The sequence below is a fragment of the Callorhinchus milii genome, unplaced genomic scaffold (genome assembly GCF_018977255.1).
Source record: "Callorhinchus milii isolate IMCB2004 unplaced genomic scaffold, IMCB_Cmil_1.0 Scaffold9, whole genome shotgun sequence".
NCBI lineage: Eukaryota > Metazoa > Chordata > Chondrichthyes > Chimaeriformes > Callorhinchidae > Callorhinchus > Callorhinchus milii.
This window is the reverse complement of record NW_024704750.1, coordinates 4509433-4524531: the sequence shown is the minus strand read 5'-3', so window position 1 is coordinate 4524531 and position 15099 is coordinate 4509433. Positions and strand designations below refer to the sequence as shown.

Here is a 15099-nt window from a genome sequence, read left to right as displayed (position 1 = left end):
CTTTTGTCGCAGGGTATGAAAAGGCCACTAGGATTGTATCCTTGGACATGATATTCCACTCTCTATAAACAGAACATTTACTTGCAATGAGGTTGTGAGCAATGAAATTGACTGCCACTTTGGAATCCAGCAAATATTCATGCAATACTTTTTCCCATGGGGTGAAGCCAGTGTTAGCTAAGCTTTGAGTAACTGGGAAAGGAATATTCTTGGTGAGCTGAAAGCAGATATTTCTTGTTCAATACTTTCTTATGTTCTGACTCTGGGTCAAGGTTATAATCAATACTAATCATTACATTTGATATCGCACCTTTCACTTTGGGAGGCTGTCTCAAAGCGCTTCACATGATATACTGTGAAGCAAAGTGACTGTTGTGTGCATGAACGCTGCAGTCAATTCTGCGCACAGCAATTTCCCACCATGTAGTGAATGACCTAGTTTATTGGGAGGGGAGGGAGGTTGTTTGCCAGGATACCGGGAGAAACTCCCTTCTCTTTTCGAATAGCGCTATGGGATATTTAACCTCCACCTGACCAGGCAGTCAGAACCTCTGTTTAACATCTCATCCAATGGATGGCACCTCCAACAACGCAATACATCCCCAGCGCTTCACTGAAGTGTCAGCAAATGAGTTCCAAGTCCCGACATGGGGCTTCAACCCACAGCCTAGTGATCCAGAGGTGAGAGTGCTAGCCAGTGAGCTCGCCACTCTCAGCTATCAGTGACCCATGCTGTTTTGACAGTCTTCCAAGTGCTCAAAATTTTCAACATCTTTAACATTTTCCGCAACTTTGCACCACATGCTGTCAGTCACTTGTGCCACTGCTGCTTGATCCCAGCTTTGATCTTCCTTCCATTTGTTCAAATCACTGTTATTCAATAGAGCAATTTATTAAAAAAATTTTTCGTTGGAACAGAGAAGGTTGAGTGGGGAAACCTGATAGAAATATCATGAGGGTTTTGTTAGGATAAATAAAGAGAAGTTATTTCAACTGGAGAATAACTGAGGAATCAGTAACTAGGTGACATACATACAAGATAGCCACAAGAAGAGCAAAAGAAGAATTTGGAGGCAGATTCCACTGGAGTTTTCAAGAGGGAGATGGACAGGCATATGAAAGATAGGCTTGAAGGGGTACGGGAATAAAGCAGGGCGGTGCGAGTTAAGCGATGTCCTTGCTCTGTGAGCCAGCGCAGGCTTTATGGGCTGAATGGCCTCCTCAGGCCCTGCAGATTTTTATGTTTCCAGTAGGTAGCAAGTCAATCCGGGGTCTCAAATTAAAAGTATAGATTTTTGAAATTGTCCCTGAGTTTTAATGATGGAGTTATCGAATGGTTGGCATTGGAGATATTTACTCTAATATAATAAAATTTTGTGTGTTTTAAGGCTCGCTTCAACTCCATCTAGGTTGATGGTATGTTTACGTGTTTGAGGGTTTTTCGCTTACTTCTGCTGATGGATAATGATTGGGAATTGCACAATGTGCAATTTTTTTTCCTTTTGATTTGATTCATGACATTTTCCCTTTTCCGGTTCCATTTCTCATCTCCTTGTCCTCTTCCTCCCTCAGCCAGGATGAACTGCATTCACCTCCGCTCTGTTCACTGACAGGAGGTGGATGCGAAAGATCCCTGGCGTGTGGGAGTGACATTGGCTTGTTGGGGCTGAGGTTGATGATCAGTCAAAGGTGGGTTTGAATCTCAGGATCCTGTACAGTCACCTACCATAAGACTGATTGGATGACCAACAGCTATTCAGTGGATAGTTTGAAGCACTATTGACTTGTATGCTACATATTTATTGAACAGTTTCAACATCTTAGTAAACAAGGTGACTGACTGCCCCTGGACCTTCATGCAAGCAACATGAGCTGCATATAATGAATCACTGGATTTTTCATGTGGTTTTATATCGATTCGAGCAGACTAGTACAGCAGGGAGCATATTAGTGTAAGATATATGTACTTAACACATGAAGTATGTGTCCTCTGAAGCAGCACATTCAGTCTGGACATTCTCGGATAACGTAGAGCTGTGGGTTCTCATCTCTCCAGCTCAGTCTTGAAAATTTGAATGGATCCAGCATCCGTGTGCTTTGACACGTCCTCCCAACGTGAAAGCCACTATATATGTGTAAATTGTATTATTAACTAGTTGTGATCACTAAGGTTATCTCAATTGTTAGCCTTAACTGTGTATGTCCAGAACCATAAACTCTCTGTCCAAAGACCATTTTACAAACTCCTTTGTCAAGATTGTTGGGGTGGAAGGCAATGATGGGAAAGCTCTCAGCTGCCCAACCTTGTTATGTTTGGTTGAGTCAGTTTGTGAATATAGAGAATTTGTTTGTACACATTACCCCCAGGCCAATGAACTTCTCAACAGGAAGAAACTTGATGTTTCTGCTTCAAAGTTTCTACGAAAAGGGATAAGCATTCAAAATTAATTTGGATGTTTAAAATCTGGCGGATCCAATTCTGAATCTATCATAAAGCTACTTTGTAATGGCAAGGAATTATTTTTGAAACACTTTATAAAGTCCCCGCTGCTTATCAATAAGGGGAAGTTCATAGTGAAATATTGCTTAGCACAGGGTCCAACATAGTTCAACAATGTGCAGAATGTTGACGAAATTGCACACCACAGGAGCTGAACGTCAAGGCTTGTTGAGTTGTTCTTTAAAGGACAATTCATTCAAATGTGAATCCATCCAATTTGGGTGGAAGTTTGGATTATTCCAAATTGGTCTGTTGGGCTGTGGTCACTGTTGACTCCAAATGGATAACAGCTTGATGTAGGTTGGAAAAATACCATCTGTAAAGTCTGGAGCCAGAGAGATCCATTGGACAACTGTGTTAAAACTATGTCAAAGCCTTTGCGAATCCAGGCAACTTGCAGATTTTCCTTAGGCTTAAATGGCACATGAAAGCCAAAATAATGAACAGACTGAATTACAGCTTCTCTGGCAGTTTGGGTGGCCTATCATACTGTAGAAAAACTAGTAAACTAATTGGAAGTGGATTATTGTAGCATACTGCTGAGCACCTGACTCAAAATACCCTTCTTTCTGGTGTTTTAATTCTAAACCATCAACTTCATATCACCATAAATCCTCAGTGAGCTGCATAATAAGACAAGACCTCTTTCAATATTAAAACATGGAGTATTTCACACTTCCACAGGTCCAATGGGCTACATATTGTAGCCAGTGGAGGTTTGGTGCATAGATTTATTGCATAGTGTAAACTCAGCCATAGAGACATATAAGATCGCTCGTCTAAGCAAATCATTTCAGCTGGAGCAATGGAATGAGGTACTATATTGGGCTTCAACTCATCTCTACGGAGGAAGAAAACTATCAGCCAGGTTTCTCATTCCTCATTGATATCCATGCCGGAGTGTAGGGGAATAATTTATTTGCTCAAGCAGGTGATAGAGGTGAATAGTGTGGGCAGTGTGGAATGGATATATTTTGAAATGGTAACATAACATAACATGTAGGAGCAGGAGTAGGCCATTCGGCCCTTCGAGCCTGCCCCGCCATTCAATCATGGCTGATCTTCTAATCTAACTCCAGCTAATAACCTAACCCTGCCTTATCCCCATATCCCTTAATCCCTTTTGCAATAAGAAATCTATCTCAGTCTTGAATATGTTCAAGGACTGAGCATCAACAGCCCTTTGGGGTAGTGAGTTCCATACAGTCACCAGCCTTTGAGTGAAGAAGTTCTTCCTCAACTCAGTGCAAAAGGGCTGCCTCTGATTTTAAGGTTGTGACCCCTGGTTTTAGTTTCTCCAACCAGGGGAAACAATCTCCCACTATCTACTCTATCGTGCCCTTTGATGATCTTATAGGTTTCTATAAGATCCCCTCTAATTCTTCTATATTCTAGAGAATATAGGCCCAAATTGGTCAGCCTATCCTCGTAACTCATTCCCTTCATCCCTGGTACTAACCTAGTAAATCTACGCTGCACCCCCTCCAAGGCAAGTACATCCTTCCTTAAATAAGGAGACCAAAACTGCACACAGTATTCCAGGTGTGGTCTCACCAGGGCTCTATACAGTTGCAGCAAGACTTCCCTACTCTTATACTCTAATCCTTTCATAATGAATGCTAACATACCCTTCGCCTTCCTAATTGCTGCTGCACCTGCAGACTAACTTTCTGTGATTGGTGTACAAGGACACCCAAGTCCCTCTGGACAACACATTCCAATCTCTCCCCTTCTAAAAAATAACCCACTCTACTGTTTTTGCTACCGAGGTGGATGACTTTGCACTTCCCTACATTATACTTCATCTGACACCTATCTGCCCAATCACCTAACCTAGCTATGTCTCGCTGCATTTTTTTAATGATATCCTCTGTGTTGACACTTCCTCCTAGTTTTGTGTCATCCGCGAATTTAGATATATTAACTTCGATGTCCTCATCTAGATCTTTGATTTAGATGGTAAATAGCTGAGGCCCAAGGACTGATCCTTGTGGCACTCCACTAGTCACATCCCCCCAATCTGAAAAGGACCCGTTTATCCCTACTCTTTGTTTCCTACCCGTTAACCATTCCCCAATCTACGTTAATATGCTCCCCCCAATTCCATGGGCCCTTTTCTTTTGGACTGGTGTTGGGTGATATGTGAGATAGGGAGATGGACTGCAGTGATTGTTTCTGGTTCTGCTTATTCTACGCTCCCAACAGTGGATGAATATAAGCTATTCTTCCCCCTTCAGTATCATACACTTTCTCTGCTCTTTCCCCTCCTCATGTACTTGTCAAAGTATGAACTTGCCAACAAAAAGTGAATGCAGATAATCCAGAATTTGGGGTTAATTTGAGACTAGTTAACCAGAAGTAACCTCGTAAATGTGAGTCAATTTGGCTCAGTTGGCAGTCTTTCCCTCTGAGTCAAAAAGTTGCAGGTTCAAGCCCCACATAATTTGTCTACAAAATACACACAGCCACATCTCTTTACATTATATCCTGTGAAGCACTTTGAGACATCTCAATGACATGATAAGGTGCTATATCACATGCAAAGATTGTTATTATTGGACCTTGAACTCATATTCCCTGCTGAGACTGCAGTACGGTACAAGGGAATGCTGCATTGTCGGAAGTGCTGTCCTTTGGATGAGACGTTAAACAGAGGACCTACCTGTTCAAGCGGATTAAACACTATTTGAAAAGAGAAGGGAGTTTCTCTCAGTGACCTTGCCAATCATCCTTCAGATAAATCGATCAGGCACTGTTGATCATCCACTGTTTATGGGACATTGTTGTGTGCAGAAATGGCTGTAGTGTTTGCCTACACATTCACAGTTATCACACTGGACAACAGTTCTCTGTGAAGTGGGTTTGTTTAGCTGATCCGGGCACTATATCAAATGCAAATATTAGTACATTATTAAATATCACTGCCCAGGCTCAGAGATGAAGAAAGGGGTAATGGGGGGATAATCGTGGGGTGACTGATACCTGTGGAACCATATCTCAGCATGAGCCAGCCCCTTCAAGAGAGGGGGGGGGGTGGGGAGGGGGTGGAGAAAGAAAGATTTTGAAAACCTTTTTTCAGATAGATCCAATATGAAAAGATAATTTTGAATGTGAGGACAGAAGGCGCTGCACAAATGGAGGCAATTGTGAACAGACAGAATACAGTACAGATATAAAGCTTGATAGCTCTTCAAACAATGGTGGGAGAGAAGATTACTTTTAATTTTAAACGTCTCTTGTGGCCTCCAACAGAGAGTTGAACAGGAGGACAATAGACTCCTGATCTTCGATTAATGAGAAGTTCAGGTAGATGGATCAGGGAATCAGTCAGTAGGGGAACGTGTGAATGAGGGAGATTGTTTTGGCAGTATCCCAGGAGCTATCATTAAAACTCTTTCGTATTCCAAGGTTTTCAGTCTTCAACTGTGTCTCTTTTCATTTCAATTGAAATAACTCAGACTGATGGAATTTTTCATATATATTAAGTTTGCATCAAAAATTAGCACAAGAATCCCAGTTGTGCTGTTTTTTTTAATATCACCCAATATTGCAGACTGGAGTTCATTTTGCAAATTAGATTAATGATGGAACGAAATGCAATAATGGGCAAAAATTGATTTCAGCCGAGCTTCTTGATGCAAAAATTCAAAACAGCAAAACTAAAACAGGTCACAATTCAATTTGCTGGCATTAAAATTCACTTTTTTGTTGGTTCATGTGAAAATGCACAAGGAACTTACGCACAGAAGTTTCTACTACCTCCCAACCTCCCCCACCCCCAAAAAAATCCTCCTTCTCAGAGATAACTAACTATTTGTCTGCATTAAAACAAGTCGATTCCATTACCCAAACAAGGTAAGCATGGCATAGGCTAATTACTGCCTTAACTGGAAGTTCAGTAAACTACTGGTAACTCAACCCTGGCTATAATTTGTCACTCACATAAGTGACCATGTTGTCAATATCCATTTGTTTATGAATTTATACCTATGCCTAACTCCCTGCTCCAGATAACTCATCAATGAGCCCCTTTCCCTTGGAGTGACGAGTTATCAGGAGTTTACTGTATAAGCACAGTGACCCTGATTTAATCTGCACTGATGCAAACTCGAGACATCTGTTACATTTGAGAGAAGAGTGAGGATGAATGATGTCCAGCTGTGCCTTGTAAGCACATTTCTTTAAATCCATGATGCAAAAAATTTATGCTGCATTAATAATCCTTGCACTTTTGATACAGCACCTTGTCACGTCATTGAGATATCTAAAAACACTTCACAGGAAATACTGTAAAGTACAGTGACTGTATTTTATAGATGAACACGACAGCAAATTTTGCACATCGCTAACTAGAACTGTCATCGCTGATAACAGTAGCTCAGAATTCCTCTGGTTCTAGGGATGTATTTAACAGAAACTGCTTTTGATTGGGGCCAATTGTACTTCAACTCTTATACATCAATAGATTGCCAGATTGCGTAACTTAAAAATACGATCTGATAAAGGTCCCCTAATGCAGCAAAGACTGTTTCACATCAGAATGTTCCCCTATCAGCAGACATTGTCTATATCCATCATTGAATGATATTAAGTGATGGAAGTGGCCCAACCTTAAGTTCAATTTCAGCAATGAATTACACTTCAAATAATTATAAGATCTATCAGTGCCTACCAAATAGGAAATATTCCTGTAAACCCTATGAAAAGCATTGAAGCTGTATAAATAAATGCATGTTGTTGTTGTGTAAAGTGGTGTGGAATCAATGTTCTGCACTGAAGGCTGCAAATGCATTTGGTGGACTTCATAGTCTTAAGAATTTAGCTTCAAGAAAGATATTGATTGAATTTTGGCAAGGTTGTTTCTTTGTTATCAATGTCACTGAAGACTTTATTTAGAAATTAGACTTTTCACTATCAATCATTATGCTGAACGGTCAATGGGGGAACTTTATTTTTAAAATGTATATTGAGTGTTCATCTGTTGAGAATTTGTTGCAAATTACGGCATTGTTAGACAATATATTTGCAAATTGATGAAGAGGATAAAAGACCTGTATTAATAGCGACTCCATTGAATACATTATTGCATTAATATATTCACAAAGAAAATGAATGACTTTAATGTTGAAATGTAACGAAAATGTTCCTTTCCATCTGGGAGAACATTAGACAATTTGTATATTTTGCGAATAAAAGGTATAATTAGCTTTAAATGGGAGTCCTGCTGAGTTAGTCATACCATGTCTGGAGCGTTTGAGTGGGATGCTTGATTACATATGTCACAGAGAGACTTTAGTCGCAATTGTAGCTGTTGGAAACCTTAAGCATCTGTTTCTGAGATGTATGATATCTGTCAGAGGCTTTGAATTCTATAAGAACAGAGCAGTAAGGAGAGGTGACATGGTGGAGTGGTAGGTTAGGGTGCATACTTTGATCTGTTTCAGTCAGTTACATACCTTTGCTTCAACACATTTGCCATCTCTTACGTTATATAGAAAAATGTTATGTAGAAATATTCCTATACAATAATTACCATTCCTAGTGCCTGGACTCCCAGTGAATACTTAATTGTGCTGTGCTCTGTGCCTATATTCACTGTGAGCAGAGACTGGTCAAACACGTCCTCGTAGAGAAGTTGAATTCATCCAGGCTGTCTTCAACTCAAGATGTAAGGTTAAAGATCATTCAAGTCGAACACACAACTCCACTCTGCTCCCCCTAGATACCCAAGCAATCTAATTGCACTGTGGTGTTGGCATTGTTCCCACCAGTCTACTTGGGCTCCACTGGCCATTCGTTATATAAAACCTTCACGATTAATCTACCCATTTGGAACAATTGTTGAACAAATGACGTTCTCTCAATGATATTGGTGATGCCAAGCCAAAAATGTAATGTTGTGAGTTATTTTGAGCCCGTCAACTCAATTATTTAGGCACCTCAGGAGCAGTCAAACTAGTGGTTAAATTGAGGCTTGTTACACCACGATAGAGAATACCTTTGTGTGCATACGTACTCTTGGTGTTTTCAAAGACTATAGCCGCCAAGTGCTAGGAATTATTCTCTATTCCTACTGCTGGCATTGAAATCATAAAGCATGTAGAATATTAGTTGAAGGACGTCCCTGTTCCTGTCCTGTTGCTAATGGTTGTCCTGCTAATTTCACATCGGCTGTCAGAAATTCATGGCATTAACACCAGCCAGTAACATTCTACCTGCTCCTCTGCTGATTCCTACAGGTGGTAAATAGGTAGAAAAACACCCTACATTTTTATTTAAATAAAATTGAAATGAATACAATAAAAACAGTTAAGATGAAACAGACAACAACAACTTCTTTATAAAGGATCCTTCACGTGGTGTTGCATCTTGGAGTGCTTAAATTAATTCTAGTATCCTAAGTGCTCTGCGCCTGTATTCATTGGGGATTGAGTTGAGACCATCACAATAGACCACACAAGGAACAACTTGTGCTCTTGAGCTGTCAGTCGTAAGTGAGTGTGTAACAGTACACACGACTGATTAATAATTGACAATACAGTTACTGTCTTTGGGGATCTGCCCAAGTTAGACTTTAAAACGTAATGATTCAAGACGATCCCAGTAATGTGTTTGGAAATTCATACTTTGCATACTTGTGTGTGGAGAGGGAAACATTCCTATATAATAATAATAATATTAATCCTTGCATCTGATATAGCGCCTTATCACGTCTTTGAGATGTCTCAAAGCGCTTCACAGGATTTACTGCAAAGTGAATTGACTGTGTATTTTGTGGACAAAAGGCGGCAGCCAATTGCGCACAGCAGCGACCCACAAACAATCGTGGACTGAGTGACCAAATGATTTTTATTTATTTTTGAAGGAACTTTTGAGTGTGTGGAGTGGTTTGTGTGCAGAGAGAATGAACTGATGAAGAGTGAGTCAGCAATGCCCGGCAACACAAGAGAGTTGATGATAATAAACATCTAGCTTAGTCGGAGCCAGAACAGTTTCAACAAACCAATATCATTGGTGTTTTTTTCACGCCCACTGAGCTCGGAGTAATTTATATTATGTTAAAGCTGAGCAGACTGGCTGACTAATTAGACACCGCTTTGCTGAATACGCCGCAGCGTTTGATTTTTACAACTTTTGTAATTAATGAAAAGAAATACAACAGCCGAGAAATTATGCCATTATCAATTCCCCCAATGTGCAGGCTCCTGAACTCTCTGAGTAAGATAGCTGCATTCACGATAATTAATGTTGGATTGGAGGCCGCTTTGTTATGGCCTCCTGCTCCTTTGGTAACTCGATCTGCACTGTCAGAGCTCATTTCAGTCATAACCCTTGGCTACTCATTGCCTCCTCTGAGGCAGGAGCATAAAAGCACACGTGTATCAGCATGAGGAAGATTGCAGCAACACCTCAGCCCCGGAATCTAAATGCCATGAGATCAGGATTTGACACAGTTCAAATAGGTTTCTTCTCTATTCTCATTTCTCCCGTCTCATTTCCTGTTTTCAGAAATTCACAAAGATTTTTTTCAGATGGGCCCACTGGCCTTCTTCATCATCCAAACCCATCTTGTGTGTGAAACTCCAAACATGTTTTTAGGTACATAGGAACAGGAGTAGCCATTCAGCCCCTCGAGCCTGTTCCGCCATTCTAATTAGATCATGGCTGATCTGTACCTCAACTCCAAATACCTGCTTTTGCCCCACAATACCTGTCACGGGCCAAAGGGTAGGTTTAAGAGTAAGTGCAGCATGTGATTTCTGAAATATTCTTTGCTGTGGCCAGTTCTTTATAGAATAGCCACACGCACAAAACCAGAATTAATTCCCTTGTCTTTTTTTTGTGTTGAGTCAGTGGTGAGCAATTTGTTCGCTCTGGTTATTGACTTCTGTGCCAGCAGAACAAGACGTGCATCAGCTGTGTCTGTGACTCGGCTCAGTCTAGCTACAGCATTCAGCGCTGACCCGTTGAGAGGCTGTTTATAATCTACAAGAGATGAATGTTTAATAATAATAATAATTCTTGCATTTGATAAAACGCCTTATGTTGTTGAGACATCTTGAAGGGCTTCACAGGATATATTGTAAAGTGGGCTAATTGCGTATTTTGTAGGAGAAATGAAGCAGACAGTCCCACAAACAGCCATGGAGTGAGTGACTAATTTTATTTTGGGGGATTGTTGGCCAGGACACCCGGAGATGAGAAACTCCCTTCTCTTTTCAAATAGTGCCATGAGATCTTTAACATCCACCAGAACAGAAAGATGGGACCTCGGTTTAACGTCTCATCCGAAGGACGGGACCTCCCAGCACTGCGTTAGAGTGTCAGCCTAGACTTCAGTGGTTCCAAGTCCCGATTTGGGGCCTGAGCTCACAACCTTCTGACTCAGAGGCGAGAGCGCTACTACTGCACCAGTCTGGCACACAAACCATTTCCATCAGAAATCCATCCGTCAATCGACTAACAACAGGGTTCCTAATTACTGCTAGGTAAACAGAGGCATTTGGAGCAAGGAAACTTGCCTAAGGCTCCGCCCAGGAATCGAACCTGGGTCCTCTTTCTTACGAGCCGAGCGTGACTGTGTACAATGACTGACTTCTTATAGTGTTAGAGGGCACATACAGTAAGACGCTGTTGGATCATATTCTGAATCCATGTAGAACACTTCATCATGGCCTCTGTTCATTTATTTTTAAATCTAACTGTATATTGACCACCTGGATACTGTGGGAAAATCTCTGGTTCCTGTAGATTTATTTATACTCCACATGAGACTCCACCCAGCAGTAACATTCTGCTTTCAAAGCCTCCAAGGTCTTTCTCCTCCCTACCTCTGCAACTTTCTAAACCAGCACCATCCAGTCTGCTCCCTCTGCTTAGCAGGCACTGGCCTGCTCCAGGTCCCCCGCCCCGTCACGTTTCAATCCACTTTTTTAAGACTGCCACTTGAGCAACAACAACAACAAGAACAACTTGTATTTATATAACCACCCCACCCCTCCATGCAGAGTAGCGTCCTGGAGCGTCTGATAGTGGCACGACACCGAGCCGGGGGGAGTTGACCGTAAGCACTGTCGAAGAGGAAGGTCTTCAGAGGCGACCTGCAGAGGGGGAAGGAGGGGGCAAGATAGAAGGAGAGTGTTCCAGAGTTTCAGGGTGTAATGGCTGAAAACACGGCCACCGATGGTGGAACGGACAAACAGGAGGCCGGAGCCAGTTGAGCGGAGGCAGTGGGTTGGGGAGAGTATATATATATATTTATATATGTGTGTACAGAGCACCACCCTCCCACACCCCACCCTCCACCCCACCCGCTGGGTAGTGTCTCAGAGAGCAAATACAATTAGTGAAGTTGCATGACACCAAAGAGAAATTAAATTATATTGGGTGAAAAATAATTGCACGGTGTGAAGGTACAAATTATATCTGTAAGGATTTGCGCCTTTGTCATTGAGTTGTCTGAAGTCGTGTTTGCCTCATTGTACACCCAGCCATTGTATCTGCAATTCTTTCTGCTGCACCCTATTCTACGTAATTGTACTCGGTTCTTCGTCCACCCACTCACCTCTAATTGCAACATTATTTCTGGCTGACATATCCACTCTCGTACTTACAATCATCAGGGTGTATTTAACTCAAAAGCCCGATCGCCAATCATATTAGTGATAGATTTAACACCGTGTGCATTTCTGTCCTATCTGTTTTTTAATTTTACCAGTTACAAAAGGTTAGAGAAGTAGGCCAGCCCTTTCCAAGTGATGTTATTACTTTGATGAAAATATGCATAGACCTTTGAAGATTTATGAGATTAGCACGAGGGATTATCGTCCGTTCCGGTGCTTTTTGATGAGACGCTGGTGGGCTTTAGGGAATTAGAATCCAAGCAATCTCAGCGAGCGGAAAGGCGGATCAAATGTCTGAAACCAATTGAATGATATTTCTCTGTTGAACTTACATACAATGCTGGTTCCTGAGTTTGGGTCACTTCTCAGTTTGGCGGAGGTAAGGAGGGACGAAAGAGGCACTGTCCATCTTGAACTGCGACTGTCATGGAACTTTATTCATAGAATTGTAGAGTCTTACAGCACAGGAGGTGGCCATTCGGCCCATCGTGCATGTGCCAGCTCTTTGGAAGAGCGACCCAACTAGTCTCACTATTGATTGTGATTGTAGTGAGTGCTTGCGTAGATGACTGATAACAAAGCAAGAAAGTGTTGCAGAACTGTCATGTTCATGACGAGGTGGGCATGAGGGACTGTATTCGTAACCAGTGTCGTAAACAATCAGATGTTGTTATGACGTGCTCCAGCAATGCTGTCCTCAGACTCAGTCTGATTCCAGAACAGAGTTGCCTCTTATTCTTCCTTCGTACGTTCCTTTTAAATCTGAATTCATGAGGTTTCCTATTTTCCTGAAAAATCAATTCCGTGCACAACTCTCATTTACTCTGATTTTACAGTTACTGTAAAAGATGTTACCCTTTAAACGGTTCTCATTTGATACTTCATACGAGTATTTGATGAAGTGGTCGTCACTGTAGGCCGCTCTATGGTAGCTGACTGTATGCGATTACCGCTCCAGCCCAAATAAGTAATCAATAGCCCTTCAAAACGCATTCTTAAGCCATGCTGTTTTCAACAAGTTATTGCAACAAAACGATCATTCAACCAATGCCTAATATGCCGTCATCCATTATGGATAACATTTATTCACTGCGATGAGCATTTTCGTCAGCCCTGACAGCAGAACCCAATGCGATGACGCCAGTAATAATGTAGTAACAGTTTCAGGCAGGAGTTAACCGTTAGTCCATCTTATCTTCCTGTCCACATGTCAAAGGATGCGCTTCGCACATCTGTCTCATTGTACCTTAGCTCACAATCCTTTTAATTTCCAGGATCTTGTCTATTTCCAGGATCTTATCCTTTCTGAAATGCAAACCTGTGTTGGTGAGACTTCGACTTCAACTGTCACTTGTCGAAAGGGAAATTGAGCTGAATGGCCCATTCATTTCCCTGGAGTCATAATGTTAAGATACTTGCTGTAGGTAGCAACTTGCTACCATCAGCTGCTTTTGATTCTCTGCTGCAACTCTTTCCACTCCTGTTTTTTTATTACAAATTGGGCGAAACCTTGTTGCTTGAAAGACATCATGGCTCTCTTTACTTTTCAATCCAATTTTTGGTGCAATAGAAACACCTTTAAGAAGCAGCTTTATACTTCCTGAAGCAAAGCAAGTTCTAGTCGAGCTTCGGATCACTTGTGAACACTTACTCACCCCTAGTCTGCAACCCCGCCTGAAGTTGGTTGGTAGACTTCAGCCATTGTTGTAGTTGACTGTAGAGCTTCAGTATTCAGTGCCACTTAACTCGTGCAGAAGATCTTAGAGCAGATATTGAAAGTCCTGGTAAGTTGTGGTTGTGAAGGTTGTGAAGTCTGAGGGACTGTTTCCAAGAGTTGCTGACAAATAATGACATCCTGCTCAGCAAATTGCTGCGTTCTGCACTGGAAACCCTTTATAAGTGTGGGAATGTATTTTGTAACCCTGGACTAATAGCATACAACAACATATGTACTGCAGATTGCTGTCAGACTTGGGTAAATAGGTTAAATGATTTAATGTGCTGGTATTAAAGTAAAATGATGTTTATTCACTGCATGGCAAAGACAAATAATCTCTGCAAAGGAGTGCCCAAGAAATGGATTACTGTTTGGTCGAGTATATTTCCACGTGGTTTTGTGGTGAAATCGACAGACTTCGTTTGTCAATGCCATTGCATTAAAATCTTTAATCAGTTATCTCCCAATCTCTATTCGCCTTATCTGAGTTTTCAATCCACATTTATAAAGCCAGCCCTCAGATTTTCCTTCTCTGGTTCTTTTGAAGTGTTTTGGCTTTATTGTTAGATTTACAAAGGGATTTTCAAACAGAAACCTGGCTCATATCTCAGATCGACCCTTTGCAGCACCATTTGGCCACCAAGCTCAGTTTCTACTTTGAAGCAAAATTTCATTTGGTGACAAGAGATTGGGGACATTTGGAATTGATGTCTAGTTCCAGACAGACTGCCTAAGATGCATCCAAGTACCTGCAGAATTGGCTATCGTGTACTATCCTTTCAGTGTGGTATGCTATCCTTTTGGGAATCTTGCACATTAAATCTAATTGTAACTGTTCCAAGATCAGACACAATGCTGTTGGCAGGTTTCAAAGGGCTTCAAGCCATTAACCAAAGTGTAAAGGGTGTATACAAGTGCAAATTGTTGTTGGAAATGCAGTCTTTCAGATGGGACACTAAAACTAAAGTCCTGTCTACTTGTTCAGGTGGATGTTAAAGTTGCTGTGGCACTCTTCAGTTTTTTCTCACTGAGCACTGGCCAACAAATTCCCCAGATAAAATTGTCCATTTGCTTCATGGCTGTTTTGTGGGACCCTACTGGGCCCATATGGCTAATGCACTTAGCTAGAAAAACAGTAAGTGTCATTGACAGTAATTGGGTAGGAAGAGCTTTGAGATATTTAGACATGATAAGATGCTATTAAAAGACCTTTCCTAAGAAGCTACCTGTGGCCTCTATGAGAGAAAGGAAAATAATTG

At 41.4% G+C, this 15099-nt stretch overlaps 1 protein-coding gene across 1 annotated transcript in view; it reads left to right on the top strand.

Annotated features, from left to right (window-relative positions):
• The window catches only part of mdga2a (MAM domain containing glycosylphosphatidylinositol anchor 2a), a gene marked incomplete at its 5' end in the record, with an annotated part of 236384 nt that overhangs the window by 121631 nt on the left and 99654 nt on the right, over positions 1-15099 (top strand). The gene's annotated exons all lie outside the window — the stretch shown is intronic.